Raw genomic sequence first — 5783 nt, 5'->3', positions numbered from 1 at the left:
CCCGCCACACACACACAGTCGAGAATCCATGTACTGATATCTCTGCCTCAAAAACAGAGGAATTGATAAATGACTCACCCAAGGGCAGGAAGCTGACACAGTTTGGAGCGAATCAGGACTCAAACCTTTGTTCTTTTGATTCCACTTATCATGATCTCTAAGTGCCACAAATGTTTCCCCACCCTTAGTTAATTTAAGGGTCTGTAAAATGAAAACACACGTACTCTATTTATTGAAAAAACTCCACATAAAAGTGGACCCACACAGTTCAAACGCATATTGTTCAAGGGTCAACTGTCTGTCCCTGTTTCAGCCAGGATGGCTAAAAAGAAAGAGACCAAGTATTGAGGAGACTTTGGAGTGACAGGAACGCTCGTCTGGAGGTGAAAATTGATATCATCATTTTGGAAAATGCTTTGGCAATATTTACCGAACTGTGGTCCAGCAGCTCCAGTCCTCGGTGTAGACCCACAGGAATCGTTTATGTGCCCAGACGTGCAAGAACGTTCCCAGCGGCATTATCGCAAGAGCCCCTCAGTGGAAACCATTCAGCGTTCCAGCAACATGGAGAAAGAAATTGTGGTACATTGTGCAATGGAACAGTGATAATGAAGGAACCACGGCTGTAAGAGGCGACACAAAAGAATCTCACGGGCACAGCGTCGAGTGCATGAAGCCAGACCCAGGAGAACAGTAATGTGCTGCTCCGCTGACGTAGCGCTTGAACCAGACTAATCTGTTGTTGTAAGTGGGTGGTGACTGGCAAGGGCATGGGGCTCCTGGGTTTTCGGGAAGTGACCTAGTTCTTGTGCGGGCGATGGTTACGCAGGTGGGTTCACCTGGAGCTTTATCGAGGGGTGCATTTTTGTACGTATGTTACAAAAATGAGAATGAAATGTTGATTTTAAAAATGGCTTGGGGGATTGGAAACCTGGGTTCTAGCTGCTGCCAACTTGTGAGTGCCTCGGGCCAGCCACCTCCCTCTGGATCCACTTTTCTGGGAAGTTGATGGCCCGGACTAGGTCGTGGTTTGCAGATCTCTCAGGGCCGCAGAACCATCTCTTCGAACAAAACCTCACCTGAAGTCTAAGTACGTGAAACAGATCGAGTGGGTTGGGAAGAAATCGGGGATGAAATCAGGATGGGAGATGCAGGTGCTGTCTGACCAGGGCTGGGGAAAGCAGATGGGAGCCCCCTGACCGCGTGCTCTTGGGGGCTTTCCGAGCTGGGCTTTCTGGGCTGGGAGCAGCTCTGAGGCCTCGTATGACTCTGGTGTGCAGCGCTCAGAGCGCCTGCAGGGAGCAACCCCAGCGCTTGTGGTTCTGCAGTGGCTTCTTACAGGACACACTTCCGAGCTCTACAGTCAGCCCGAACCGGGAGGGTTTGGCTGACTGCTTTGCTCTGTCTCCCAGTGGACAGAAATTCAGCCGCTACCTGGTGACTGGCATGCAGCCATTCACATCTTTGTATGAATTCCTCGTACCAGATTCTTTTTCCTCTACACATAAAAGACTTCAGTAAAACCCAGTTAATGGAAAGTTTTGGATGCAGGCATGGGGTGGGGATTGTTTGGGGAGCGTGGAAAACTCTGGGAGGTGGAGTGCATCGCAGAGAGCTCCGGGCACCTGCAGGGGTGCACGTGAGGGTGGATGTGAGAAGTGGGGGCAGGTGTGAAGACCCCAAACACGGGAGGGGCCAACGTACAGAGAAGCTCCCGTTGGACTTGGATGCCGCCTGGGTAATAATGGGAAACGCGAGGCATCGAACACCAGTGATGCCCAGACTCAGAGAGAGAGCCCGTTTGTTTATTCAGGCCCCATTGCTTAGGCCTCTGTGGGCACACGCTGCCCAGCACAGCACCACCCACTCGTTGGATGTTTACGGCACACCTACTGGGGGCCAGGCTTCGTTTGTCCTGAGGCTTCATTAGCGGCAGAAACAAACAAACAAAAATCTCTGCCCTCATGGAGGAGGTGAGACAATATACAGGATAACGTAATACGGCGTTAATGGTGATAAGTGCGTGGGGTGGGGTGGGGGGGCAATAAAACAGGAGAGAGGGGTGTGAAGTGTCGGGGGGATGTGTGTGAGTGCTAAATCATAGTGATGGGGCGGGGAGGGGCGGGGTATCACCAAGTGACTTCGGCAGGGGGTGCGGGAGGGGAGGAGGGGGCCGGAACTGTCACGTGCAGAGCTCCTCACGGACACAGGGCCTTTGTTGATTGCTCTGGAATGCAGTCAGGTGTTATTTCTCCTGGGGGTAGGGAGTGGGCATCTTTGCCTTGAATTTGTCTGCTGGATCAAGGGATTTATTGCTTTTGGAGCAATTCCAGGCCTCGCAGGGTAGGGCGCATGGGGAAGTGTCTGAGGGCCCCTGTGTGTGTTTGGCCCCTACTTGCCTCGTCTGCCCCAGAGGGCACCCTGCGCTTCTGCTTCTGCACATTGGGCTGGTGGGATTTGATGTAGGACTTTGGTCACTGCTGGCACCACTTTTTTTTTTTTTTTTTTTTTTTTTTTTGCTGTACGCGGGCCTCTCACTGTTGTGGCCTCTCCCGTTGCGGAGCACAGGCTCCAGACGCGCAGGCTCAGCGGCCATGGCTCACGGGCCCAGCCGCTCCACGGCATGTGGGATCTTCCCGGACCGGGTCACGAACCCGTGTCCCCTGCATTGGCAGGCGGACTCTCAACCACTGCGCCACCAGGGAAGCCCCACTTTTGAAACAAACTGCCTTGGGAAATGGCCTCTAGTCCCAGTTTCCTCCTCCCTACCCTGGTGACCACTGTGGAAGGCTTCTCCACCACTCCAGGTCCTGGGACAAGTTATTTAATCTCTCTGAGATTGCATCCTTATCTCCAGAATAGCAATAGTTCCTACCCGGTTGGGTAGTTCTAAAGATGAGAGAGAATCTCTTTTAAGTACTTAACATGATGCCTCGTACATTCAATAAAAGGGAGCTGTGATGAATTTATTGGCTAGGAATAAAAATAGCTAATACTTCCTGGGCTCTATTTTCTACCCTGTTTTACCAGTGAAGAAACTGGGGCACAGAGAGGTTAAGTTCTTGGTCCAAGGTCACACAGCTGGTAAGTGGTGAATTTGAACCCAGGCAGTCTGGTTCCCAGCAGGGAAGAGCAACAGATTAAGGTGAAGCAGGCAAAAGCTTGAACTTGTAGGACCCTATGCTGCTTTTGAGCTCTTTCTCCAAGTCCCTTACTCTTTGCTGGAAGCTTTCTGATCATTTATCAGCTAACAGTTTGTTCCCTTTGGTGCTGAAAGGCCACATCTACAAGCAGAAAGATTGGGGCATGGGGAGGAGACCCGCCAGCTGGAGGAATTTTCCTGTCCCTCCTTCCTCTGCTCTGGGGTGTCACCATCAGTTCGGGCCCTCAGAGGACGGTGTGGAGGCCCAGGAAGGCAACGGGCAGAAGGTGGGGGAAGAGAAGGAACCCATCCCCCTGAGTTCTACCTGTCGGAGGCTGGGTTTTCGAATGGTGAGGAAGCTGGCACCCCAGGTGTGTGGACAGGAATCCTGTTGTCTGAGCAGGTAGGTACGGGAGGGACGAAGAACAGAGGTGTGCATGGGAGCCAGACTCAGCCAAGGCAGACAGCGGTGCTGGCGCTGGAACCCAGTGCTCCCTCCCGTTTGGTGAGTTGTGAGATGACCTCTGAGCCCCCTGAGTGACAATGAGGCATGTGACTAGCTCCAGACGGGGAGTGCCCTTTAACAGGCATAGAGTGAGATCAATCTAAGTGACAGGTACGACTGCACGGGAATGATTGGACTCTCAGCACTCAGCCATTCAAAGTTACCAGCTTTTAGAAATGTCTGGAATTAGCGTTATTTTGAATGAACGAATGAATGAATGAGTGAGTGAATGATGTATATGTAAGTCAGTGTGGACTCCAGGACAACAGGCAGTCCAAAGGCATTCAGACCGAGGGAAAAACATAGTACTATTTTTTTTTCCCTAAGGATAACAATAACACAGGCTCACTGTAGAAAGGGCAGGAAAGTACAACGAAAGAAAGGCATCACCCGTGTTTCCCTAACATAGAGGTAGCTGTTGTTATCACTTCTGGGAATTTCCTACTTTTTTCCAAAAAGTTGATCATGGGATGTATGCAGTTTGTACTCTGACTGCCTTACTTTTAAGAATTCAAACTAAGATGGTCTACTCGGTTTATTCGTTCTCCGGAAAATGGCAAATTGTTGAATGTGTCCCTAAAACTAAGGCACATCCTAATCATATGATATAGAGGCTGACCCTTGAACAGGCGTTTGTACATCCATGCACATTCACCACAGCCAAAAGGGGGAAGCAGCCAGGTGCCCATCCACGGATGAATGCATTAATCCACACAGTGGGATAATACTCGGCCTTTGTGGAAGAAAGGACTTTGTGACACGTGCTGCAACACGTGTGAACCCTGAGGACATCATGCTAAGAGAAATGGGACCGTCACGAGAGGGCAAATATATGATTCCACCTCTCTGAGGAATTCAGAGACAGGAAGTAGAATGCAGGTTACCAGGGCCGATGGAGAGGGGGAGGGGGACTTATCCTTTAGTGGGTGAGAGTTTCAGTTTGGGAAGATGGAAATTTCTGGAGGTGGATGGTGGTGATGGTTGTACTGCACGTGGATGTGCTCAGTGCCACTGGACTGAACGCTTAGGAATGGTAAAATTGGTAAGTTGTAGGTTACATATATTTCACCAGAAAGAAACAAAACAGGGCAAAAGATAAGAGTTGGAGCCATGGAGCCTGGCTTCCAGCCGTGGTGTCTCTGCTCCGGTGACTCTTCGTCCCCCTGCTCCCCACGGCTGCCTCTCTAACCCCTGACTGGTCCTCTGGGAAGCGCGAGTCTGTGCATCACACACAAGAAGAGGGGAGGAGGAGGGGCAGGTAGCGGAGGGGAGCCCGGCACACACTTGGGGCGGCTTGGAATCCTGACACCACCTCTGGGAGAAGCACGGCCTCCCAGGTCACAGGCCTGATGCCTCCCACGGGCTGGCTCTCCACCCACTCCTGTTCCTCCAGGCTGCGGACATGGCGCCTGGCTCGGGGGCCCGTGGGGGCCAGTGGAGGAGGCGGCGAGATGGCCCCAGGCTCTCCCTGGCTCAGCTGGACGATGCCCAAGTGTGGGTGAAGTTTGTCATCCAGTCCAGGGTCTGGGGCCAGGGTCAGGAGGGCAGAGGGCCGAGTCTCTGCCAGGCAGTGCAACCCCATTGCCGGTGCCCCAGGGACCCCACTTGCTCCACAGCAGGGTCAGCCGGAGTGTCTGTCTGTCCCCGTGGACCCACCCTGTTGACCTCAGAAAGTGGACATGGCCGAGCCCTGAAGGGTCTGAAGCAGCAGAGCCCTGCGTGCACACGTGTACACGCACACACACACGCGTGCACCCAGGCCCATCCCTAGGTGACTTAGTCTTTACCCGCCACCCCAGCTGCTCTCATGGGGGGTGGGGAGGGGACTCCCAGTGATTCTCCTCATCTCCGTTGGGTGAACGTACCTCGTGGGTAAATGACCTTTCGGGGAACCTTCCTAGCCCAGCAAAGCAGGTAGGAGGGAATTTTCTCTGGAGACTACCTAGTAGTTTAGTATCCTAAGAATTTATCCAGCCTTCTTTGAGAAGGTCAACCCAGTTCTTCATTCTCAAAAGCAAAACAAAACAAACAAGAACAAGTTTCAAGGCTGGTAAGTGGCTGGTCATAAGGCACGGAAAAGAAAAGGCTGCGGGGCTTCCCTGGTGGCGCAGTGGTTGAGAGTCCGCCTGCCGATGC

Source organism: Lipotes vexillifer, unplaced genomic scaffold (assembly GCF_000442215.2).
Source record: "Lipotes vexillifer unplaced genomic scaffold, Lipotes_vexillifer_v1.1 scaffold7, whole genome shotgun sequence".
Taxonomy (NCBI): domain Eukaryota; kingdom Metazoa; phylum Chordata; class Mammalia; order Artiodactyla; family Lipotidae; genus Lipotes; species Lipotes vexillifer.
Note: the sequence above shows the minus strand (reverse complement) of the source record.